The sequence below is a fragment of the Gallus gallus genome, chromosome Z, assembly GCF_016699485.2.
Source record: "Gallus gallus isolate bGalGal1 chromosome Z, bGalGal1.mat.broiler.GRCg7b, whole genome shotgun sequence".
Lineage (NCBI taxonomy): Eukaryota > Metazoa > Chordata > Aves > Galliformes > Phasianidae > Gallus > Gallus gallus.
This window is the reverse complement of record NC_052572.1, coordinates 68,907,538-68,934,950: the sequence shown is the minus strand read 5'-3', so window position 1 is coordinate 68,934,950 and position 27,413 is coordinate 68,907,538. Positions and strand designations below refer to the sequence as shown.

Genomic DNA, 27,413 nt, shown 5'->3' with positions numbered 1-27,413 from the left:
TGTATTTTCTTTTCCTGTCTTCTCTCTCTCTCTCTCTCTCTCTTTTTTTTTTTTTCTCCTATTAGATCTAAGACACAGAAATGATATTATAAATTGCAGCAGTGCAGTATTGGGCATGGAGCATTGAAGTTCTTAGTTTTTCAGAAAACTCCTTAAGCTTCTTTTAAGGAGAAAACATGATTGATCAAGGTAGTCTGATCCTGCAGTAAATGCAACATTTCTGTTATTCATCAAATACTGCTGTTTGCAAATCATAAAATTGTGTGTAATCTATTATTCCAGTTCTTTTTGTGGAATTATCTGTGTGTTCCACAGCCTTGAAAGCATTTAAAATTTGTTATTCTGCAGATGTTTGGAGGTGTGAAGATGGTCAGGATGAGTCTGAGGACTGTCCTCTGGAAGCATGTAGAAGATCTGCATTCCGGGCTGTCCCTCTCCTTTGGCAGCATTGCTCCTGAAGGTATCGTGGGTTTCCATACACTGTACAGGTACATACCTTGTCCCTTCAAGACACTGCAGCAGTTAAATTTACTTCAGTGAAGGATGGATTTCAGCTTGGGTCATCACTACTGACACCAGAACAGGGAAGGAGACTTGAAAGGCTCTGAGATTTCAAGGCCATCCTGATTCAGTTCCTGCCCTTGGCAGGAGGGCTGGAGCTGAGTGATCTTTGAGATCCCTATGCTATAATTCTGTGGCTTTATGATTCCATGATTCTTTTACCCCACGTGAATTAGTGCAGTGTCCACTTGTCTGCCATCACACTGAAGATATTTGACTTTTGAAATACTACAGTAAAAAAGATCTTACTTGTGATTTTAAGACTCAGGCTAGTGAGATTTGTTGTTTGTGGAGTGGTGGAACTCAGCATTCAATTCATGTAGCTCAATAAGCAAATATTGGCAGCAAACTGGACCGCAGAGAAGGCAAGAAAGGGACGGGAACGTTACCTCCCTGATCTGGTTTAGCACTGATCAGTGTGTTCTCAGACATCCTCCCTCCTGAAAGGGAATAAAAATTCAGTTTCAGAATGTCACTGATTTAGCATGGAGGCCATAGGATAACATAGTTTAAATCCTAATGAGAATGGAAAGGAACGTACATGCTGTGTCATGCGTTACTATTTATATAGATGCGTGACACTGCATTCAGAGAAAAGTCAGGCTACATTAAGCACTGAGATTTGAGAAACATTTTGAAATGAACTTTTTTCCTTGCATTTACCAACCACTGTCAGAGATAAGCAGACCTCAGATGAGTGTTTTGTTGTTCACCTGAACCGAAGACAAATTAAAATGATGTAGCTTGGTTGTACTCATCTGAGTGACAATCAGCTTTGTTATAAATATGATATGGTGTAATGAAAATGAACCTTGTATTCAGATAGAACGCTGATTAGAGAGAACTATGGTATTTTCTTGTCATTTTCTCACTGATATTTCATATTGCTTCTAATTTGCTTTCTGGCTGACAAGATGCACCAGGAAGGTACTTCAGTGTATCTATCTGTCAACTCGAGAAATAGTGATAGCTTGAAAAAGGAATGGCTGGAAGTTTGTTCAAATACTGCTTAGTTCTGTATTGAATTCTTCTCACTTCCCCAGCTGTAGCTCAGGGTGAGGGTGGCTCTCAGTTTTCAGCAGGGCAGGGGATGGTCCCAAAGCTCCCCATCCTTGATCTACCTTGTGCTCTTGATCTAGGGAGGGTAAGTGCTCAGAAAGGTAGGATATGTGGTCATGGAGGAGATACTTCTCTTCCAACCTCTCGTTCCACTGCCAAGATCCAGTGCCCTGCCAGTTCAGAACATACAGTTTTGTCTCTGAAGTGCCTGGAGCATTCGTTCTCATTCCTTGTCCTTCTCTGTGTTCAATTACATCTACATTTAGTTATATTGTTATCTACAGACCTCCTGCTCTCATAGTGGCGAAAATCTGTTCTACAAACTCCTAGTTGAAGAAGTTTATGTGAAAAAAACTTGAGAGCACTGTCCTCCCCTTTTCTGACTGAGATCAGGGCTGTCAGCAAGTATTTCTACTATGCTTTACCCCTAGCCCACGCTCCCAGGTTGATGATAAATATACTGAGCACTACCGGGCTAAGTTCATCTGCTGCTGAGGAGAGGAGATGCAGTGGGGATGGATCTGACCCTGCAGTTTTCAGTTCAAGTGATCCATCAGTTTAACCTTCTGTTTTTCAAGAACTTTTCCCTGCATATAACACTGCTAACAGAGGAGTTTCAGCAAGTTTCTACAAATCATTCTGGCTATTTACTTGGAAAGGCAGGGGAAGCTTGACAGCTCTGACAGAATGCTTCTGTGGATAAAATGCATGGGGGCCATGGAGGGAGTGAGCCAAAACCATTCTTCTGAACAATCGATGTTTGTCTGCAACTTTAACCTCTTCTGCTAATCCTCTTCTTTTTGCCAGAATGTGATGTGGAGAAAGGGAAAAATCGAAAGCTGATCTGTGCAGAGGCAAAAATTCACCCTCCTCTTCCCAGGGCTTCTGGAACACAAAGATCTGTCCAATGTAATGGGGCATAAACAGCCTCCTATCTAAAGAGTTATTTCTGACAGTAGGTCAGTTGCTGGAGCCAGCTCATGGTCAGATTAGGGATTTCCATTTGTTTCTGAAACAAACTCTCACTAGCAAGCTGAAGGCTTCTCTGTAGTTCTGCAGTAAAGTTCTGCAGCCATCAAAGCAGCTAATCTCACTGCAGTCTGAGGGATGTTCTAAGCATTTGTTTGTCAGCAATTCGCATGGTATAAACTCAATTAAAGTTCCAAGCTCAGAAACTTTTTTAGCAAATATTCAAGAGAGTCCCAGTAATTTTGAGAAATCCTAGTTGGCCAACCAGATGAAAGCTTGCCAGTGAAATGAGTGTTTGGTACAAAAAATCAAAGTGCTCCGATTTGTGCATCGTTTTGGTACAACTATAAAAAAAAGAATCCACTATTCATAGAAGAAGTCTTAATTTTATGTGGCTTTGATCTTTGCTACGAGTGCCTCACAGCTCACCTCTGAAAACACTGCTGGGTGAAAAAATGACAATATAATGATTGTTTTAAAATTAGGATTTTCATAGTAGTTTCAATATTCATTCAGGTACTGATGGAAACAATTTTGTCCCCTATTCAAACACCAAGTGTAGAAATATCTATTCTTGTCTTAGAAATTTATGAAGAGGAGTTCTTAAACTGATGTCAGAGTTGCTCTGCCTTGGAGGTGCAGTTGGCTATTTTGAATAAATATCTTTAAAAAGGACAAAAGAAGTGAACAGCTTTGAACTGGAGCTACAAAGGAAAATAAATCAAAATTAAAAGAGTGCTAATTAGCTAAGGTTAGTTTTGCATTTCTCAATTGTCTGCATGTTAGAATTCTTTATGAAATGCTTTTTTTCCTGCTGGAGATATTAGAAAACATGGATTTTCAGAAGAAAACACGAATTCTGCACTTCCATGCCATTTTATTTCTTATCTCTGATCAGATCACTTATGCAGTGCAAAATCAGGGGCACTTTCAGTGCTGAATTTTACTGCAAGACAAGTTTGAATGTGCATAAAAGTTTAAAAGTTGCTCCTAATTTTATTGCTTACAATAATTTGTGTATTATTTATTTGTGAAATTTCTGCAAAAAGTGCATAAGGGACATTTTCACCACAGACAACTGAACTGCTCATGCTTAAATCCCTTTTCTGTATGTTTATGGATGCACTGGAGTGCTCTGTTCTTCACTGACCTGCACTGTGCACTACAGAGGTTGAAGGCTTTGGTGGGATATAGTCAAACTGTTCATGATTCATTCTTTTTTTTCAGTTGACTCTACAAATGACTGGAATTGCACACTTATTCCCCATCATTTGCTCACATCTCACCGCTGGCTGTGTTCATGCTTTGAAGGATCATGGCAGCGCTGCCTTACTGCTCCAGCCTGGTTCAGAGGAAACACAGAAAATGAAGGTAATTGGATTTTTTTCCTGATGTGTCGCAACATTTCCTCTGACAGCTTAAAAAAAAAAAAAAAGTTGCAGATTAAACTGAAATGCCATCACAAGACAGAAATTACACAATACCATCAGGCTTTCTCATTTATTTATTTTCTCACTGCTCTTGTCTCACCTATTCACTTGCAACAGACCTACATCTAGGCTCGTGACATGTATGCAGAGTGACGTGTCCCAGGCACTTAAAAACCCATTTCCAACAGCCTCTAGTGCCCAGATGAAAGACAGTTATGATTCCACTTTTGCTAGGCATCAGCCAGAGAATATTTGGAGGAGTGCTGATATGTGACAGCTTGTGAGAAGTGCAGGGGAAGGGGAACCGTGGCCCACAACAAACAGAGCATCCCAGTGTGTATAGCCAGCAGGCAGCTCCTGGCTACGTTCCCTCTTGACAGAATAAAAGCCTTCCTACTAGAGCTCTAGCAAACTCTAAATATTTCATGTGCATTCACTGCAACAAAAGGTTTCAGCAGGAGAGCTGGCACTGAGATGTTTATGTTTACTGATCTGAAAGTTTTCTTTACCTTTTGATTGTGAAATTGAGAAAATGTGATAAAAAATGCACTGTGATAATGCTTCTAATAGAATTAAAGCAGAATCCTCTTGAGAGAAGTTTGTGTACAAAAGCAGTAGTGCCATGAAGGCAAGAGTGAAGGGGCCTTGTTTGCTGAGTTGGTCTGCACAGGACAACATTATGCTTTCAATACTGGTTGTCACAGATGTAATTCAGAAATTCATGTATGTGTTTTCTAGGTTGCCATGGGTGTAATAGGAATGAAATAGTGACATTGCATAGTTAAATATTTCATCTGAACTTATGTCATCAGGACCCAACTCATTAATTTCTTGACCTTGCATAACATCAAGTTTTGCAGTGAAATACAGCCATGAAATTAAACAACAACAACAACAAAAAACCTGCTGAAATACTTGTCTATTTCCTCAGGTCTGTGGAATCACTATATGTTTTACGGCATGCACATTATTTCTTTATCTGTTTATACAAAACTAAATGGAACTGTACGCCACCAGCTTTGGCTACATGTGTTCTAATGACTGCTTTTTTACGGGATACAGACATGTAGGAGCAAGTTAATAATAACAACCTATGTGAAAACAGTACAGGGAAAGACTGAGGCTGTTAGTTAGCCTTCCTTGCTAAACAATAATTTACACTGAAAGTTTTAATTCCTTGCAACATGCATCACATTTGTATGTTTTTCTCCCTGATACTTTACTTAGGCTGCTCCAAAAGTAATGCCTCCAATTTTATGACAGTATGGCAGTAGGGATTGAACCTTCACACCAATATTCCATTACATGTTATTGCCATGTGACAGATGGCACCAGAGGGGCAGTCGGACAGAATGGTGTTGGAGGTGGAAGTGAGAATGGAGCAAAATTGTTTCATTCTATTCCTCCGTGCAGAAAAAATGGCACCCACTGACATTCACCAATGCTTGCTGGATGTTTATGGGGACCAGCATGTGGATGTGAGCGCAGTGAGGCAGTGGGTGGTGTATTTCAGCAGTGGTGACAGTGAGAGTAATCGCCTCTGCTGGTACAGATTGTTACTATCACATCATGAAGGCTGTTGTTCACCGATGGCAAAAAATGCATAACTTATGGTAGTGATTATGTTGAAAAACAGTGTTTTGTAGCTGAGAAACTGCTCAATCAAACAGTGTTACTGTGCTCTCAGTATCCGATGTAGTTTCAGTGAAAATAAATAGGTGACATTACTTTTGGAGTGACCTACGTAACAACTGTTTGGGTAAGGTGAATTCTTCAATTAACATAAGGAGGGGACGTGTTTCAAAGTCTAACAAACTATCTTTCAAGTACAAATGAAGGCCACTCAATGCAACAGCAAAAGTTAGCAATTTTCCTGTACTTGTTGAACCCTGCATCTCTAAGCTAGCCATTTCTGTAATGACTTACTCTTTTGACAAGTATTTCTGATTCTTGAAAGCAATTGCACAGTTCAAGTGAATCTACTTCTTGGTTTCTTCTAGACAGTGTAGAATGGTTAGAATCTGGTACCTAGCTAGATTTTCAATTTGTTTGAACATCTATAGGATTAATATTTAGCATGTGAAAAAGCAAAGGTCTTTTTAAGACTCTTCTTCATGTGACACTCAGAAAAAGGAGGATGCTGGCATTAAAGAGATGTTCCTTTCTCAGATACAAATGTATTACCAACAAGTGCATAATGCCCCGTTTTCCTGACTGTTTCTTGTAAAATTAAGTCAAATCCATACTGAAAAGCCAAGGTGCAGAGCACAGCAGGCCTGAAGCTGGCAGCGCCTTCTAGATAATATTTCTTCAAAATCATGGAAACTGCAGTTATTTATTCAAATGTTTACTTTATATGTACTTTACTACTCCAGTACACAAAATCAAGTTACACAATTTATCTGTTGCTAAATAACATGATTATTTGAAATTGTCAGATGAAAGCAAATTCAGAGGTTGCTTTGTTTCTACCCATACTACCTTTTTTTCCATAGCATCATAGAATGGTTTACGCTGGAAGGGACCTTAAAGCCCATCCAGCTCCAACCCCCTGCCATGGGCTGGTGGTCGACTACTGGGTCACCCTGCTCAGGGCCCTGTCCAACCTTGCTTAGAGCACCTTCAGGGATCGGGCATGCACAGCTTCTCTGGGCAGCCTGTGCCAAGGTCTCACCACCCTCATCACGGAGAATTTCTTTATATGAAATCTAAATCAACTTTCTTACAGTTATAACTACTGCTTCTTGTCCTGTCAGTCACTGCCTTTAATGTCTCTGGACTATGTAGAATGAAGATAATGCTCAACCCGAAAAACAAAACAAAAGAAAAACTAGAAAAATTAACTAATGCTGGTGTTATGAATTGTCTAAATAAATCTGTACAGAGCATATTCTTGATACTGGACATATTTAAAAAAAATGACAACTAGATTCTACATATAATTATTGTATTACATATGTTTTAGGGTTGTTCTTTATTTATTTATTTATTAACATTCATTTATTTATACTGCAGAGACATGGAAATACTTGTTGTAATTCTTTCCTGCATCTTGGATTCCATTAGTCCTCCTGAATTCTCCTTGGTCTTTAGACCAGTTACAGGTTTTTATTACACCCAGATCCTTGTCTAGTTCCTTCCCCACTGTTATTGTTGTTGGCTTCAGAGGTATTGTACACTGGATGAATGGGAGTGGATATCTGCTTCTTAGTTATATGTGCCTGTATAACTTTCCTAGCTCTATTTAATAGACTATGCCAACATAAATGTGAATGATACAAGTCCTTATATTGTAAGTTTATATAGATATGTTTCTTTGGAATATCTTCTATTCTCTTCGTATGTATGATTGAAATGAAAGCTTAAAATGGAAAATGAGTTTCTTTAAGGCATTCCTGAAGTCTGTTTCACAAGTAAACAGCAGTTCTTTAAATTTTATGCCCCTTTTTTTGGAGTGCACAAAACCCCATGGCTTATTTTATCAGTTTATAGAGATTTGCTGCTCAAACCCATCTTCAAAAATACAAATATATCCATTCATTACTTTTTTTTTTTTTTTGTTACAAATGAAGGCTTTTGTTGATAACTATTCATTTCAGATACATTTGTACAAACCATAAAAGTTCATTTTTGTGATTCCTTTATTCCTTTTAGTATGCCTTAGGAATTCAGCTTGATGCTTTTCATTTCTCCCAGATTTATATTTTGTCCCAGCATTTTAATGTTCTAATCACATGAAGACTTGGCAAAACTCCAGCTATGAGAACTACAGTTCTAGTCCTTCTGGGAAGACTCCTTAAAGTTTAATGGCAGCATAATTTAACTCCCTTTGAAGGCAGAGTTGCAAGTATTTTTTAAACAATTTTTTTTTTTTATTTGCTCTTCTTTGTTGGCAGTGTTTCCTTAGAAGCTAGGAGATAAAAACTTTTAACCTACAAACTTACTTGATTTTCATTTGGCAATTATATTTTCCTTTGTTTCTGCTCCTCATGGTAGTTGAAATATTAGCATATTTATCTTCCCTGAGTACTTACTACTTCATTACTATTACAGAATCAGCAAAAGAAATGAATTGATTTTTCCCCAAAGGTCCTGTATGTATGTAAAATAGATCTTTCCTTTTAACAAGAAAGCAGGAGCTGAGTCTTCTGAAATAAAAGTTGTGAATTGCAAACAATTGCAAATCCTGTTGCCGTTATTGTCACAAGTGGCTCCCATGAAGTCACCAGACATCTACAGCTGATCCAATCCGCCTGCATGCTTCTTATAATGGGACTGTGACTGCTGTCCATAAAGGATGCTTCTGCTCAGTAGCTTCATCAGTTGATTTTATGGCAAGTTTTGTTCTTTGCTTATTTGGAAGTTCCATGCTAAGCTCTTTGCTTTACTGTTAAATATGATTAAAGTGTTTACTCCTCCCAGTGTTCTTCCTCAGATCTAATTTATTTTTTAATGGGATACAACCAGGCACAATATATAAGTAATAATTTAAAAAAAGCAGTGCTTTATTTTAGTCAAATTTAAACTATTCTTAGAATTGTGTAAGAGAACTGATGGAGTAAGTCCTAATGTGGCATTTCCTTTTTTTTATAAAAAGATGTTAAATATTTCCTTTTGATAGCACTAGATCTAGACTGACCTTAGGATCTATCAAAGCCAGGGTTATAACACAGAATTCTTCAAAATTGGGAATAGAAGAGCTCCCCATCACCAACTATGGGGAAAATACCTGGGTGTCACATCTGGAGATGCTAAAGAGCTGCTGCTGGCTTACATCAGAGCTGGGATCGGAGGAATGAAACCAAAGCTACAGGCCTCCTCTGCCCTCTCTCTCAGGTATGACATAGATTTTTCCAGCCTAAGTGAGGCATAGACCCATCAGCATCTCCATTACCCTCACTCACCAAATTAAAACAAAACTTGAAATTAACTAGTTATAGTCATTTTCACTCTGATTCTCATGCAGACTGACATACTGTTATTATTTCAAAAAATGCAGAATGCATTTCTAATGATTAAAGAGCAGTTAAGTATATTTTCCCATGACCTTACATTTTATAATAAAGGATTTGGATGAATTTCACAGCTTGGGCTCTGGTTCCTCTTGCATTTGAAGAACTGAGATGGAGATGGATGTTGTGTATCTATGAGTAGGCTTTTGTGACTGCAAGGTGTCTGTGCATTAGTACAGGTGAACATGGACAGACTGTGTATTTTTCTTTCTCTCTCTTCCCACGTATTTCTTGTCACTGTCCTAATGCTTTTCATGTCACCACTCCTGTAGCTTTCTGTAGGGTGTTTCTTGCCATTGCATAGGCGTTGGTGCAAATAGAACTGACATGTGGGCTCTGCTGTTTTTTAGGATACTCAGACCACTGAACTTATGAAGGACTGATAAAATTCAGGTGTTACTTAAATGGAAATACCCTCTATCTTTCAGTTCTGTTTTACATTGTGCATTTGGTTAATTCCTCCAGATATACTTTTCTATAGCAGTGATATGAGAGGGATGCTTTAGAAAACTGCTATGCTTTGGATTGCTCTAGGCTCAACCTATTCACTTCCGTAGCAATATAAGGTTACATGAGGCTTCTGTTATTCCTTGGACAGACCTACTAGTATTAGTCATACTAGTGCAGCAAGATGTCTCCAAGTAATAAGAATGAGTAGCTTATGAGATCTGTGGATTCTAAAATACACATCTTTTGCATTTAGTCAGTGGTTCTGTAATATTGTAAGTCTTTTGAACTTTTTTTTACATCAGTTTTCAAATAAAAACCTTTCTCTGATGGGGGACTTCAAGCTTGCTCATTAAAATATGTGTCAGAAAGCAAATGTGAAGCAGTGAAGTAGCTGTTTCATGCAATAGGTAAACTGCATTTGTATGGTATTCACTTACATCAGAAACAGTCAAAACTTCAAATTGTTCCTGTTTAATATTCTTTCACTTGCCATACTGCGTATGTATGTTGTACCCAACTAACCTCATCTGTCTGTGTCTACTCAGATATTTCAGTTTTGCTGAACTTTTAGCAGATATCCTACCACTTTCTCTCCTCTCCTTACAGTATCCAAGCTAGTGAGAATGAAGTTAGTTTATCTCTTGTCTTGCTCTCAAGCTAGTAACAGCAAGTTGAGAAGTATACTACTGGTGAACCTACACAGGAATAAAGGTCTCCTATGTGATGGTTGAAAGCATGATTGGAAGTACTCAGTAATCAGATGAACAGTTGTGTGGAAGTCAGCTTCCACAGTACAACTCTAGCTAAAGTGTAACTGGTTCAGTAGAGAAGGAAAGCAGCAATTAGGGAAAAAAAAAAGGAAAAGGAAAAAAAAAAAAAAAAGGAAAGGAGAAAAGAAAATGGAAAGGGAAAAGTAAAGGAAAAGTAGAGGGAAGAGAAAAAGGAAGGGAAGGAAAAATAACATAGAAGATACAGGGGAATGACAGAAAAGATGTAGAGAAAATGTAAATTTGGGAAGTAAAGATGATAAGGCATTTATAAACATGTATGGAAAAAATGAGTTAATGTCACATAAAAGAGAAATAAATGTTTTTTAGACCCTGGCAGAAGCAAAAGAATCCTCAAATTAATACAGAGAGTTACAGCCAGAGATTAATAGTATTCCTAATAACCACACAGTAAAGGTATAAATGCTTTCTTTCATTTGGAAAGATGACAGTTTCATCTATGAATGAAACTATGGATGCCAAAACTAAGTACTATGCCATATATTTGAAAACCATTGGTCTTGAATGACAGTATCTTAAGAGTACAGTTTGACAGAGACATGGTGAAGGTTGAATGGGGATGGACAAATCATGTTAACCGGGCATACATCACATTTTTATGGTGAGTAAACCACTTCCTAAAAACACTTCAGTGATATACTGATGCTGTGTCTGATCCCTAGGCTATCAATCGAGATGTGTTGTTGACACCAGTGACTGTTCTGAATTATGGAGAAATGTTGTCAAATAAGCTAACAAGAGATATGCTTCTGTTTTGCAGTTGGTGGCTGAGGTCTGTAACTGCTTTCAAAAACACCTGTGATTTTTGAGAAGTGGCAGTACAATCTTTCAGAAATAAAAGAACTATCAACAGAAGTTAAATATGATGTTTACATAAAATTTCAAGCCATTAATTGATGCCATGACAAAGTCCCATCATAGCAATGCCTCAAAATAAAAGATAAGAACGTAATTTTAGAAGTGGATTACAGATTTTTACCCAATGAAAAATTTCACCAAACAGAAGCTATTTCTCAACAGAAGAATCTGAAGAGAAAAAACATTAAGCCTGAACTGAACATAAGCTTATTATGTATATGTAACAGTCTAGCTAATGGCCATCTACTTTAGAAATTGCAGGTTATAAAAATAATAGCTGAAAATGAAAAAATGTGCAAGGGAGTATTTACTTCTAACATCTATGAGTAATAAGTTGTTTTCACCAATTTCTCTGACTTGCCAGATATTTCTGCTTCCAACTTTGCTATCTGAGTAAAATAATCACTGGCTATTCTCAAAAAAGCCCTTTAAAAAATATAGTAAAACAAAGTCAGACCATTCCTTGATCATTTTTTTATCTTTCTTTGTGGACAAATCATTGGTTCAGGATTCTGGAGAAATCAGTAGATTTGCCTCAGATCTCCTCTGTCTCTTTAGAAAAATACTATGATTCCTGTTTTCCTTCTTCGGGAAAATATAATCTTAATTCAGACTTGCTACTCAGTTGTTGTCCTCTGCTTTGCCTACTGTGGTTATCTTCAAGGTTTGTCTCCTACTCTGTCTAGTGACAAAAGTGTAGATGGTTAGGTCCTGTGACAAGAAAAAATAAGAAAAATTTCAACCATGTGTTGAAATATCACATTCGATATTTGCCTGAGGATGAATATATTCAGATAATTCAAAGGGGATGTAATTTTAGTTCTTTTCTTCCAATTTAGTCATAGTAGAAAGAAAGGCAAGGAGCTATCTAGTGGAGTTTCCAGCAGCACATGAGAGTGTTACATCCCTTGATTTTGATGATAAAAGGGTGTGTTCAGCTACTGAAAATCCTACACCATGTCTATCTACATCTTTGAGAACTTTCAAAAATGCAATAAAAATGTAAATATATGTGAGATGCCAAGGTATGTTGCTGATAATTCAGTTTTCTCAAGTGCCATACATGAAAATTTGAAGCAACTCTAGAACAATAGAACAATTCAGCTCATCCTCAGTGTCCTTGACAAGTGGTGTAGAAGGTCTTTTACAGAATCTGTAAAGCCATTTTGAATGCTTACCTGTGTAAAGTAGGGCAGCTGTTTAGGAAGGTGATTGATGTTCATAAATATATTCCTTTTGTGGACAATTCAATTTTAAGCTAGGCTTATAAAATTAATGGCTATAAATGATAAGTTCTTTTGAGGTCTTTCCTCCATGTTTTATGGAGGTATTTTTTTAGTAATCAAGTTAGTAATTTACTAATAATTAATTTATAATTGTAGTAATTTAGTGATGAAATACTGCAGCAAGGACACACAGAATGAGCAAGAATTATTTTCCAGCCTATAGGCTAGAGAGAAATATCTATTAGAATAAAAATTGATGCAAGATGAGGCCCAGCTAGAGGAAAAGAGGAAGCTTGACTGTTTTCTTCAAAAGAAGTGAAGCAGGCAGCACTACAGCTGAGGCATTTATAGTTAGGCCTTCTTCCTAGAACACGTTAATGAAATTTTTGTGTACTCCTTTGGGTAAGGAGTAAAGGTAGAAGAAACAGACTGAAATAGTCTAATCTGTAAGTTGAAGTTAATGGATGATGTCATATGATTATTTTTAAAAACAACTGTAATGGAAATGTCAGCCACTAGCAGGAATATCACACCTTAATAAATGACACTTACATGCAGCCGCTGCTAGAACACAGTGCTTGAATAAATCATGTGTAAAGCTAGCAGGCACAATATTTTCCTTTTGCAAAAGAGATTTCTTACTGTAGTCAAGTCAGCAAATACATTCTGTACTCTGTTTTCACTGTTAAGGAAAGCTGTGGAATGTGTAGTGAACTGTACAAAATTAAGAATAATCACCTTATGTTGCCAATCCTTAACAGTATCTCTGTGCATAGATGGATCATCCCAAATCTTGTGCAGGCATATGCCTTAATTTTGTTTGGATTAGTGGGAACATCCAATACAGAATCTCCGTAAGAGAAGAGATTTTCAGATGGAACTAGAATTGCATAGACCAGTGATGCTTCATTTAACAATACACTGCCTGCCACACAATCAACCCACCTAAACTTCTCTTAACAGAAAGGTGGAGTAAGTTTACAGTGGATAGTGCCTTGTGTCATGTAATTACACATGGAGCTCCACAGCTAACCTGACTCTGTTGTGGAAACATTGCTTCAACATCTACACGCTCAGAAATGAGGTGTCCTTCCAGGAAAAAAAAACACCAAAAAATGTAAGACAAAACAAAACCAGAAGCCAAACCTCTCTCCCCATGGAGAGGGGGGTTTCTGGGATGTGTGCTGCAGTTTAAGAAGGAAAAAAGTTATCTACTGTATTAGAGGAGAACACTAAAAAACAGTATAATGTATCAATCAGTGATTTTTATTTATTCATGTATATTTAAAATTACAAAGCAATGTCTGTGTAGAACTCTTGGTACAGTGACAAACAATACAAGAAATATGAGGAAATCTGTGCATTTCATTATGCATAGAAATCTTAGGTTTCCTTTGCAATACTTTTGTGGTTGCTTGTAAAAATGACATTAATAGAAAAATAAAACAACATTCAGAATATCCTGGGTGTACTGTAGATTTGGAACAGTTATGGTCTAAGTATAATCTTCTGTGTGCTTCTAGAATATTTCAAGAATGAGAATTTTGTTTGAAAAGGCAAAGAACAAAAATGAAATGTATTCATAACAAGTTAATAATTATTTTTTAAGGTGATGAGGAGGAGGAGCACTGGCTGACACACCAGAAGGCTGTGTTGCCGTTCAGCCAGGCTGGAAAGTCTGGAGATTTGGGCAGGGAGGAACCTTAGGAGCTCTACAAGGGCAAGTGTAGAGTCCTACACCTGGGGAGGAGTAACTGCACATATCAGCACACATTAAAAGGCAAAAAAACTTTAGCCAAGTGAATTAAACATCTGAACACTAAGGATCAAGTAAGTGAAAGCAGGAGTAGAAAAATAGCCAGAGAATTCAGAAACACTTCTGAACATGAATATTGGTGTTACCATGGCAACAGGATTGTAAAATCTTTCCATAGAAGGTTGTCCTCTTCTTGTTTTCCTCCCTTTGGAAATTAGGAAAGCAGGGGGTTGTCCTCAGAACTGATAAGTATGGATGGCAAATACAGAACCTTCATGAAAAGCTCTGTAACATCCATCCTGAAGAATGTAAAACAATTCTCCTGTTGTTTTATTGAATGTTTGGCAATTTGAGATCATTTGAACCGTGAAATACAATTTCTAAAGTAATTCTCCTACCAGAATGGAGGGACATGATAAGGATTTATTAACCGTGTATCTCTTAGCCTAAGTGTAGGGAATATCCAAACAGGATCTTTTTTCTGTAAACTCACAAGTTGGTATCCTTTTGGTGCTGATCACTTACCATTTTTTGCTCCTTCTAGATTAGATTTTTATACAATATGGACACATAAAATATGGAAACTTTCACTCAGAGTTAATATAAGCAATTATTTCTGCACCTGTTCTTTTGTTTAGTGTAGTTTTTATTAGGAGGAAAAATATTAATTGTTCATAACTGAAAGAACAAGATGAAGAGACATACACACACATAAACACTTGATCTTGCTTTAGCAATGATATTTTATAGCTCCTCTAGCTTTACTGATAAACAACATCCCTTGTAGAGGAGATAAAGAAATGATACTTACCAACAGCTGATACAAAAACTATATCACAGTCCTTCTATCTGACTTGAGCATGATCTGGAAGAGTAGACCCGAAAGGTGTAATAGAAATATCCTCTCATTTGATCTCAACACAGAAAGGCTTTTTGTTAGCAGAATCAACTTGGTGATTCATGAAGTGAGAAACTAATTTCTCAATTGAATTAATAGAGATAGAAACTGAACATGTAAGAGTTTTGTTACTGATTGCAGCAAATCTGCAGATTCTTTCGAAGTCTGTAGCTTTCTCAGCCTTCCAGAAACAGACTAGAAAATGATAACTCAAATTTAGCAGGAAACAGTGCAGTCTACTATATCTCATTTCTGTCACAGCTGCCCAAGTGATCTAAAGATTTTTCTCATGCAGTCCAATTACAAAACTGTCTCATTTATTTTGGGAATTTACAATGAATTTCTCCATGAGAATCAATCTGGTGACAAAACATGCAAAATTTTAATCTTTGGAGTGAGAATAATCCACAATCAAAGTCGTTGTAACAGTGAATCACAAAGATCCAGAAAGTATTTGAATAATGTTGAACTTTTGGAGAGTAATGCTGTTTTATTTGATTATGCTCATTAAAAAAAAAAAAAAAAAAAACAAAACAGTCAAAATATATGTTGCCTTCAAGTTTTAATACATTTTAATGTCCAGGACTGAGGTTTTGCAAGAGTATGTGACTGTTGTTGGAGAGGAAGCAATATTTTTCCACTTTGCTGTAGTAAGGAAAAAATGATTCTACCGCTGTGAATTTGAAATCATCACACCTGAAGCCTAATTTGCTGTCTATACTGAGATCAACACTACTCTATTTTGCATCCAGTTCTTCTGTTCTTGATTTTTCAAAACACATACTAACATTTCTGCCAGGACAGAATTTTGGTAATTTTGTCTAGAATTTGTCTGGATGTCTCAGAAAATGAATACTGTCTGCTTGAGAAATCCAATCTACTGCATGCATTTCTTTGTGTTTGATGTTTGGAACTTACCTGTCCTTGGCATAGCTTCAGTTTTTATGTGCTGTATGATTTGTTCATGTACTTTTTCTTGGAAGCCTCAAGCTGATGCAAAGGTACAGTAGTCCTACAATGTGCTGCTAAGTGGAGTTCAACCAACTCTTATTTTCTTCTAAAAGGAAATTCATGCCTGGAATGAAGCAGGATTTTAGGTCTTTCAGCTTTCAGGATATGTCTTATGCGTATATATTTTTGGCAAACATGCCAAAATGGTCTATTTGGAACAAACTGAAAAACTGAATTTGCACCTGAAGTTAGTCACATCTTTTGAAACACAACTGTACTTATGCTCTGTATGGTGATGACAACAAATATGCATTGTGTGACTCTGTTTTATCTACTGAAAAATAGTAAAAATATTTAAATGAAAAGGACAGTCCATTTTATCTAACCTAGGAGATCAGGAAAGATGTAGTTTAGAAGGAAAACTGCCACTTCATTGTCAGCAGTGAAAGGTGATGGAAACTTCATTTCTAAAATGGTCCTCATGCTTCTAAGTGGGTAACAAACAAGGAGGGTTTGTGATGTGATGTTCTTCAGTGATCTTCATTCTAGAAGCAGTCAGGACCGTGAATATTGTTGTGGCTGACAAAACCTATTACCTTAGTTGTCCTGAGGGCAAGTAGGAAGGAAACCAGAAGGTCAAGGCATTGTCTTCTACAGGCCAAAGTGCTACAGGGTGATTGGAAATTTTAAACTGGGAAATGGTATGATTTCACTTCTTTTATTTTAAAGAAATACATACCAAAACTTGGTTCGAAGAAAATGAGATTTAAAATTTAAGATTGAACTCACATTCTTTGAAGGTTGTTAAATTTTCTTATGACCTTTGGACAGTTGAGGAGTAAGCTTACTGGCACTTGTTAGCTCGTGCTAGCTTATGATTTCTCTCATCTGTTTTTGTTGTTGTTTTGTTTTTGTTGTTGTTGTTGTTTTTGCTTGTTTGTTCTGCATTTGCTTTGTTTTGCTTTGCTTTGGTGTTTTTTTTATTTTTATTTGCATTCTTTAAGCAGTCATCTTGTGGGGAGAAGAATAGAAAGCAAAAAATTAGCACTTGAGAGGATGAAATTCTCTCTTCTAAGGAGATTTTCTGTTCAGAAGAAGTTAGCATCCAGAAAAGTTACTGAAGCATTCTCTGTCAGGAAAAGAACAATTAAGTGTCTGGAGCTGCACTGTAATATTTCAACAGGATGTATCTTTTAGTGAAGCAATATACTATCTCATTTTATTTTTGGCCTTGTAATAGTAGCTGTAACAGTAAAATTGTGATGTTTTCATAATGATAAATTTGGAATTACATACTTGATAACACTGCAAGTTTTACACTTACAGACAATACATTTCCTCTTAAAAGTGCACTTTTGCTAATGTTTCACTAATGCACTCAGTATGCCAGCATGTAGGCTAAAAGCTTGCAGAAAGCTACAATGGAATGAGGGACTATTTTCCAAAAGAGGGCAGTATTTATTAGCTAAACATTTTGCAGTATTGCACACAGTTACACTGTGTTCGCTTTTCAGAGGTGAAAAGCAGAAAATGGCACTGCAAACCACTCTTCCCTTTGATTCTTTCTCTTTTTTTCATTACTGCTGCTTGGAACATAAATGCCTTTTTTATGAAGATTAAAAAAAGGATATATGCATTTTCCATGTCACAGAATTGGAGGCAGTGTGAGAGAAACATCTCCTGGTAAAAATGCAACTTGCTGCTGAAGATATATGGACATATTAAAACAATCTATTTTTTGACCTCTCACACAAATGCACATAATCACACCCATTCAGTCACCAAGGAATTTAGTAGCTGTGTTGGTGTCCTTTAATCAAAGGATCAGGAGATGCAGCTTATCTTGCCAAGTTTTGTAGTTGGGTTTAGAGTGCTGTGGTTTAGATAACAGTCTTAACCACCTGAGAAGGAGACTTACTGAAAATGAGACTTCTTACTTACAAATATGAAGTCTAGGATCTTTACCACTACTTGACTATAATGCAAAGAACAAAACTGAAGAAAAGAAAGTGCAGCATTTTCACAACACGTACACCGTTTTAAAGGATTACATTTGATCTGAACAAAGTCTACTGGTACCATGCTTTCTGAAAGCCTTCGATACAGTGAAGTTACCTAAAAAAAAATTACAGATGTCTGTATAGTTTATAACAGCAATAACGAGCCTTGTGCATGATACATTCATATGAGTAGTAACCAGATGGTAGAACTTTGCTTTATCCTGAGATACTCATTTTCCTCAGCTGACCATTGATTACAGGCCGTTCCCTGAATTTTACTTATAACTCCTCAGGTAAAATAGTTGATTGAAAAATGGAACAAATAAATGTTGTGCAAAAATTTGTTTTTTTTTTTTTTTTTCAGTATATGAGGTAGAAAAGGTTTAACAAAAAAAAGGTTGAAATCACATTTAAAATTTTAATACATATATAAAAATATACTTAATTTGCATCTTTCAAATTATAATTAAAATAAAATGCTGCTGGTAGGCGACATGGTGCAAAGGATACATAGGGGTGTGTAGTGAGTTGCTTTCCTTCTATTTCTATATTTTTTACTACTGTCATGATAAGTTTGGAAAACTTCAACCAAGAAAAAAATATATGAAACATGAAAAATCTCAATTCTAAAAAAGTAAACCTTAATTTTTGGCAGTGTATATTATAAAATATGGAATCTTTCATTTTTTACCTTTTTTTGACAAGACATATTCATAAAACTAGTCTTTTTGTCCTCAAAATCTTCCACGTTAATGATGCTTTAAAGTGATAAAGAGTGGGAGGAGGGAGAAGAAAGCAACTGGCAGATAGAAGAAAAATCCAAAACCTAGTTTAAAAAAAAAAAAAAAAAAAATGTAACTCAGATAGAGGCAAAGGCTGTTTTTATAGTCATAAATTCTCTCTAAAAAACCAGAAAATACATAAAAAAAAATTAAACAGGACTGGATCCTGAGATACTCTCCTCGTTACTGAACTCCAACAAGGCTTTGTTCTACTGACCACTGCTCTCTGGGGTCAGCCTTTTACCCAGTTTTCAGTTTATCTCCCTGCTTGCCCAGCCCATTCTTCAGCAGCTTAAGTGACACTCTGTCAACTGGCTCCTCTGAAGGAAAAGAAAACCAGTAAATAAACTCTGACATTGGAGTTTATTCTGACAAAATTGGAGATGCTCATATTTGCATTTATGGTGTTTCCTAATTTTTATTGGTGTAGTATAATGTAGGATCGGACTGCTAGTGAACAGTTTTTAAATTCATAATCACAAATGCTTCCTGAAAGTGTTCCAGAAAGTTAGTCAACTAGATAAGCCTTGGACAACTTTTTTTTTTTTTTCCTTCTTTTCTCTTTTTTCCTTCTTAAAATATGCTCTTTATGTGAAAAAAACCAGAAGTATTCTTTGTGTCGTTCATGGAGTACAAGCCAGTTTCTCAGATCTTCACCTTCACAGCCCCCGCTTTGTGTTTTTAGGTGGTATTCCTCCCAACACAGCAGGAAAAATCACGGAGTAAAAACCTCCTTTTTCTCTTTCCTATCTCCCCTCTTTTACAAGTATGTTTGAAAATTAAATACTAGAGAATGTGTCCTCCAAGTCCTGCTTGTTTTGAACCTGGCATCTCAGCTTGCCCACTTGCATAACAATACCAAATTCCTCATACTTAACAGCAGAAGTGTTAGTTGATAGCTATGATTGATTCTAATGGATATTTGAAGACTAACGTTCTCTTTTTTTTGTGTCTTGAGATAATAAAAGAGAAAATAGATGATCTTAATTTGTCAGAAGCTGAAAAAGAACTTGGATATAGATGACTTGTTTGATACAAAACTCAAAGTAAATAAGCTCTAGCAATTTTATTTTGCATTTAACTGTGATCTATGCATTGCTAAACTCAGAAAGCCCTTGACAAAGAGAGTATCTAAAACCACCTTGAAAGCTGAAAATACAAAGGAGGAAACAATACTGTTTCAATGTCATAAAACACCAGCCAAATATCATCAGAAGAGCTGAAGTCTGCCTCATGCAGATTTCAGCATAAATGTAGCTGTGAACATTACATGAAGCAAAAGAACACATTGAAAGAGAAAATATGATGACATATGTTGGTTATGTCAATGAGTCTAGTATACGAAGCAGCACTAATAGAGCAAGTTCAAGCCAGTGTTGGCATTTTAGTGACATCTAATCATCAGTGCTATAAAACACATAAGAGATAAAGGAAACTTTGTCCAGGCTTCCAGCTTTTCCACCAGCATAATACCACTTGTAAACTGTTCTATCAGCGTCAATGAAATGGACAATGAAATTATTTTGGAAAGTACTGTTAATAAAAAACTTTTCAGACATTTTGCCACCCCAAACTTCATGACACTTCTATAAAGTGTCCCTATGATCACTATAATCACACTGCTAGAAAATAAAAAGTTACCCTTTCTCTTCACCTCTCAGATAAACATAAAAGAAATACAATTAAAATGTATTTATGTGACAACTTTCTCTTCTTGAAGGATAGAAATGAATAACATTTGTTTTGTCAAACAATAAGAATAACCTCAGAAACACTTGTCCATGCTGAGTGGAGGAAAATAGCAAGGTTTGAAAGAACACTGACTGTTACACAGGAAATTGTTTCTAGGGAATCTTAGTTCCCCTTGCAAAGACTTGACCTTTGGAGTACCCCAGAAGTTAAACCAATTGTTGAAAAGAAGCAAAACAAACAGAAAAGATTGAGCAAAATATTTCATTTGCAATGCTAAAAAGAGTCACAAATAAATGAATCACATCTCTCTTTACTGTGGGTATGGGTTTAATGCATGTTTCCCAGTAACTGAGGTAGTGGTTTTCTTGGGGCTTTAAGTACCAATTAGGTTACAGTGGTCAGCTTGTCCAAATTCAAGAGCTTATGCAGTGTTCTGAAGTTCCTTGCAAAGTCAGAATGTAATGGCACACAGGTATTACTGCCTTATAATCCTAAAACTTTACTTGAGAGTATTGGTCTTGTTTTATCAGCTAGTGAACTACTGATTTAAGCAGACCTGTGTCAGAACACACTCAAAACAGATCAGAGGAGATGGGATTTGGAGCACAGTAAAAGCAGCAGATATTTTCTCTTCCAGAAATCAGTCTGAAAATAATAAACTTGCTATATGGATGTTTTGGACCAGAGTTAAGCAGAAGCTTGGTCTTGTCTCCTTATGGTTAAAAAGCTATTTTTACTAAACATTATTTTAAATAAACTTGAGCTCTTGGCTTGGCCCATAAGCAAATAATTTTTGTACCTAGCAACTGAGAACCGCTAAAAAATAGAGAAAAGAAATAATTCACACCTGAAGCAGGAATATTGTAGTAACAAGTGCTTAGACACAAACCTTCACTTTAATTTAATTTACTTTTGTTTCATGTCGAGCCATATATGCTTCAGTGTTGATCTTGTTTTGTTTAGTTAGGTTTTTTTTTTCAAACAAATCCCACATACTTCTTTGTGTTTTGGTTTTATTTTTGCTGATTTCCACCTCAGTTTTGAAATTATTTCATACATTGCTCTAAAACAGTTTCAAATTCTAAAACTACAAAAATCCAGGAGTTTTGATCCTGTAACACCACTGAGCACTTACTGTTGTTTATAAAGAGAACAAACTCTCACAGTAAAAGCTGGTCCTGATAGTCGACATTCATTATTGACTGCTGAAAGCAAGGCTATTCCCCCAATATATTACTTCAATATACATCCAACTCCATTTTCATCTGGCAGTTTCTACCTTAATTACAGATTTTTCAAATTCATGTTCACATGAATTGCTGAATGCTGCAATTGTTAGAATTGCTGGATGTCTGAATTGCAGGTTCCCTGCCATCTCCAGACAATGAACTTTTGTTTAAGAAATTATTCTGGCATATCACAAGTGCTTTGCTGTGCTCAGCCTGATTTTCTTCCAGGAACTTGAAAATGATGTGTTTGAGATCTCTGAGTTTTTTATGCAACTTCAGTTGCATTAGTCATGTACAGTGAGTGCCATTACTTCCTTTGATTGGAGATTTAAGATGATAAATGGAAGACTAAGGAGTAAGTAAATAATGACTAGTAAAAGGAAAGGAATAAAATAAGCTCTTGGGATCAGAGTACTCTTGGAAGATGGAAAATATGTTAAGGTTGCCATTTTAAAATCCTTGATCGAAAGGTTTCCAGACCCAAAACCTTAAGATCAGAGTTGTGTGCAATGCTTTTTTGAGTCTCTGGTGCTTTAATATACAAAATAAATAGTGCTGTGAGTCTTTGTCTTTCTTCATTTTTGAAAGAAGTTAATGAATTAAAACATGCTATTTTAGTAAGCCATTTGTCTTATATTTGATTAATAAAAGCTATCTGTCACACCCTCTGCTGCTGAACTTGCATTCTTTAATAATAACACCCATAAATCCTTCGAACACTTTGAGTGAATTGCATCAAAAGCAGTAACGCACAAGCTACCATGATGACAGCTGAAATGATGTCTCTTGCAGCAACACCCTTTCATAATCAGAATGACCCACAGTAAAACTTTGTATGCGCTGGCTTGAACTGTTGGGAATATATCCTTACTTTCAGCTGACATGTCATGATGTGTGACATTTATTAATGGAGCTTTATTTAGGACTGGATTGTGATTGTTTGCTGTTTTCTGGTGTTTATTGCCTGTTTTATGGAGCCATGTTCGCAGCATCAAAACCCAGCCCAGGTCACCAACTTGTCAACTTAATGGGCAGGCCATCTATCTTATTCCACATAGATGTGTCATATAAGAAAAAGTCCTGTTTTTGCAAGGATGTTACGGAAACAAATGTCTAGTTTGTATGAAGCATGCTTCCATGTCCATCCCTGCCCCTATCCAGGTGATAGCGTCATCATCTTCTTTTTGCAGTTGTGTCAGCTGAACTTCATCTAAGAGATTGAAGTTGCATTTAGATCTTCAAAATCTCAGTCCCTACACCACACTGCCTACTGGAAGGTGCTCTGAGGCCTTCCTTGGCAATATGGATGCCTGCATGTTCACCACACATTCTCACTGAGGTCCTAAGAGAGGGGTAGGAAAAGTCATGCTCCATTCCACTGCTGCACTTGCAAGGAAAACTGGCTGCTGACAGGCCTATGAATTATACTATACAACTGATAGTGCAGCAAACATTTTCTTCTACTTACAGAAACTGCCAGACTTGCTGGAAAAAGTCTATTTCTAAATAAATAACTGAAAATATCTTAGACATCAAAGTTCCTGTTCCCCAGTCATGCTTCCTGCTAGTGCATCTCCCTGAACCTAAGTGTCATTGGATAATTCAGGACCTGGGGAGGCCCCAAGCCTGATCTCAGCCCAGCACAGGCCCAGCATTTGGGGTCAGACCTGGCTGTTCAGGGCTTTATCTTACGAGGACTGGAAACCCTACAAAGAGGAAGATGACACCATCTCTGTGGGCCCTTCTTTCCGCTTGGGGAAAGCTTTCTCTTCTCTGCAGCCTCTGTCCCTGCTCAGCTCGCTGCACAAGGCCCAGGGCCTGCTCCCAGACCTGCCGTGGCCCCATTAGTGTTGCTGCTGGGGCACTGCCTGCTTGAGGCTGTACAGTGCTCCTGCCCAGCAGCACGGGGGCCTGGTGGCTTCTTGCTGCTCTGGTCTTGGCCTATCTGACTGGGACATCAGAATTAGTTGGGGTATTTTATTATCATCTTGTTAGAAGTGATGTTGCTTATTAGAAACTGATGGAGTTTGCTAGAAGAAGAAGCTTGTGGAAGTGATGCTGTACTTCTATTTCTCCATATGTTAAAGCACATAAATGTATGAATGAGAAATACTCCTTTTCTTCTCTCAGTTCCCCTGCTAACTCCTGGATCTCCCTAGCATGACAGTTTCTGTGCAAAATTCCCTAAGCACTTCTCTTTTTTTTTTCCCTGTGTTTGATTTCACCTCTAACTATTGCTTTCTACCAGCACTTCAGTGACACAATTTGTTTTCATACTGTGCCTATTAAAAACAGTTTCCCCAGAGTTTGCAGTGTGAATTACTGTCTCATCTCTAAACTTCTCTTTCTTGATTCATGGTGTTTCAGAGCTACAGATTTTCATTTAGTGTGCCACCTCTGAATGCCTGAAGTACCTTTCTAGTCAGAGAGCTGGAAAATTTTCCTCCTGTCTGAGACATAGTCTTTCACATCCAGTATTTGAATGTTAATGAGAAATCAAATGCTGTGAAATGACTCAAGAAAGCTGAAAAGAGAATGGAGCACTTAATTAAGCCCTTAATTCCCTTTCCATTCGAGAGAATTTATCACCTACATCTTTTGAAATGCTAAGGAAAAGGTTTGCTGAGTTACAGCATCAAATCTGAATGAGTGTGAAGAAAAACCCAGTCATTTTGTCCTATGAAGAATCACCAGAAAGAGGTGAAAGAAGCACTGTAAAAGGATCTATTTTCTGGGTTGTGCAGAACACTCTATGAAAGATTTTCTGTTTATTAACATTTTGGTCTATCTATTCAGAGAACTGTCATTTCCTAAGTTTCTGAATGGCATGAGCCTGACTCTCTGAAGATGCAAGTTCGATCCCTGGATCGGATTCAAGCTGTAGCAGTAAATACCTGTCCTTAGAAAGAATACGATGAAAGAATTAAGCATTTATTGTGGACAACAATCACTATCCAATAAACAAACAAACAAACAAATGAGTGGATGAATAGACAAATAAGAAAGACTCTTAAATAAATTCATACATATTTATTTGAATTCTTTTCCAGCAATGTGATTTTGTGACAGGTTTATGCAGTTTCCTGTTAGATATTATATCTAAAGGAAAATAGAGGAGGTGTTGAGTTACGTAGGGCTTCCTGTAGTTTGAATGAATACGGAGTTGTTCTGGCTATTAGGAGCAGTATGTTAGCTGAAATACAGGGAGAGATTAGTCACTCCTGGAGGAGTCAACAAAGAAAAGATAGTTCTTAAAATTCCTCATATAGCAACATAGAAGGCAGATTTATTCTTAGGTTTGTTATACCAGTCTCTAGATGTACATCTTGAATTCTTTAACTGAATAGTCCTTAGAAGTAAGCACATTACATCTAGATGTTTACAGAGTGGAGGGCAACGTACAGCACTGTTCAGAACATGATGTTTTTCCTGAGATCATTAACTCCTTATCTGGTATGTGCATTCCTCCTAACCAGCCGCTTTTGTTTACATCATATCCACCAGGTATAGCCTCTGTTGCACTGTGGCATGCTGTAGAAGCAGGTAAAAAATGTTCTGTTTATTTAATTCTGGGAAAAGTACATGTTTTTAGTTAAGAAATGGAAAACAAAGCAGCCATATAATTTTTAGACTTAGCCAATCAGGGCTTGGCTTTTGACAGAAACTTGATGAACACAAACTTCAGCGCACAGCTGCCCGTGTGGCTGCATTCTCCTCTTGATAATCACAATTCTGCTAAAGAATTTCTTCTTTGCTAATGCTCTTTACTTCAAAGTTAGGAGTGTGGTGGATGTCACAAATTACTTGTTATGCAGTTCATTATTATAGATGAAATATATTTCAGACAACTGGTCCTCTATGGAGCCACTGGTTTTTCGGACTGCTAACAAGCATGCCAGTTAGCACCAGTTCTTGTGGAGATTTTTAAACTTCAAACTAATTTTGTACAAGTAGCTGAACAGTTGTTCAGCTGAAATGGCTTAGAGAGGCTTATTGTGGACTGCAAATAGCCACTTTGGCCATGTGAAGTGTTTGTTATAAAACCCTGGGTATTGAAACAAATGAGTAATCTTGCATCTTAGCAATAATTATTAGTAAAATTAAAATTCCAAAGCAATATTTTAACACTATTGGATGCCTTTGCTAGGTAAAAAGAGAGGAAGAGTTTTTAACCACTTACTTTTTAATTTTTTTTTATTGTTTTTTGCATGTATTTGCTTGTGGCAATAGACTGTGGTGACAATCACTGAATAGAACTGGGCTGAAAGAGACCTTCAAGCCCATCCAGTTCCAACCCTATCATAGGCAGGGATGCCTGCCCCTAGAGCAGGCTGCTCAAGATCCCATCCAACCTAGCCTAACGCACCTTCAGGGATGGAGCACCCACACTTCCCTGGGCAGCTGTGCCAGGGCCTCATAACCTTACGAATAAAAAAAAATGTTTCCTAACATCTAACCTAAATCTCTCTCAGTTTAAAGCCATTCCCCTTTGTACTGTCACTACCAAACCATGTAAAAAGTTGCTCCCCTTCCTGCTTATAAGTTCCTTTATGTACTGAAAGGCCACAATGAGGTCTCCCCAGAGCCTTCTCTTCTCCAAACTGAGTAACCCCAGCTCCCTCAGTCTTTCTTCACAGGAGTGGTCATTCACAAATTCTGAGGCTGAAAGATGATGATTCAGAGAAGCCTCAAGAGGTAACAATCAAATATAAACACTCCCACTGACTGAGAGTAAGAACAAGAAATGGAGCTGAGAACTGAAATACTCATAAAGCAAAAAAAGTAGATGTCAAGATTCATTTGAATTGAGAAACAGTAAACTCCAGACACCCTTCTGTAAGGGAATTAAGAGCAAGATCACAGAGTTTTGATTTGCTTTTACTTACCATGATAACTGATAAATTGTAAGTTTGCAGTGGCCAGCATTTTGCTGATGTCTATGAGTGATGAGCATGACAACTGCTAGGGTCATGTCAAAGGCATCACTGTTGCAGAAAATACGTATTGAAGAAGAAGCAATCTAATATAAAGAATATCAAAGGAGTTGATATTTATTTATTTATAGTGTACATCATCATTTATAATGTACACAATTAAAAATATGATTGAGAAGTAAAAAAAATACATTTCTTAATGTATGTAATAAATAGAACTATTATTTTGATACAGAACCTTCCAAAAATTAATACGGGGATCAAAATACTCAAGTATGTTATTTGCAGAAAAATGTAGAGAAAATAAGTTATCCTCATATATGGTAAAAATATATATTTTTCTAGTGATACTTACACATATTTGCATGGTTTATTAGTTGTTCTAATATGGAAGATAGATACTTTTCCTGTTTGAATAAGTACCACCACTACCAGTGAAAACTAACTATGTTTACTAATAAGTACTTACTAAAGAAGTGTGAGGTTTTATTTGGGCAGAGATTGTGTGGTGGTGGGAAATAAACAAAAAACCTGAACCAAAATAAATTTTATGACAAAGACATAATCTCTTTTTCTCTCTCTTTTTTTCCTGTCAACACTCTTCTTTGTTCTTGGGAATGCACCTACAGTGATTATTTACACATCCTTCAAAGCTGTCTTGTTACCTTCCAGTTTAATGCATAACAGTGTGAAGAAACCTTGGTAAGCCATTTATAGACCCTTAGTTTTGAATCTCTCAATCTGTCTTCTGACAGCCCTGAATATTTCTTTCAAGCATTGCTCATTAAGTCTGGGACTAAAATCCAAAGCTGGTGTTT

General features: G+C 36.9%; 1 long non-coding RNA gene across 1 annotated transcript in view; it reads left to right on the top strand.

Moving 5' to 3' along the window:
* LOC107052414 overlaps positions 1 to 27,413 on the top strand; it is a 140,584-nt gene that overhangs the window by 57,993 nt on the left and 55,178 nt on the right. Inside the window, exons 4-5 of the long non-coding RNA XR_005842965.2 lie at positions 349 to 460; positions 3,817 to 3,960. This is a non-coding gene — a long non-coding RNA (uncharacterized LOC107052414). The remainder of the gene's footprint in view (positions 1 to 348; positions 461 to 3,816; positions 3,961 to 27,413) is intronic.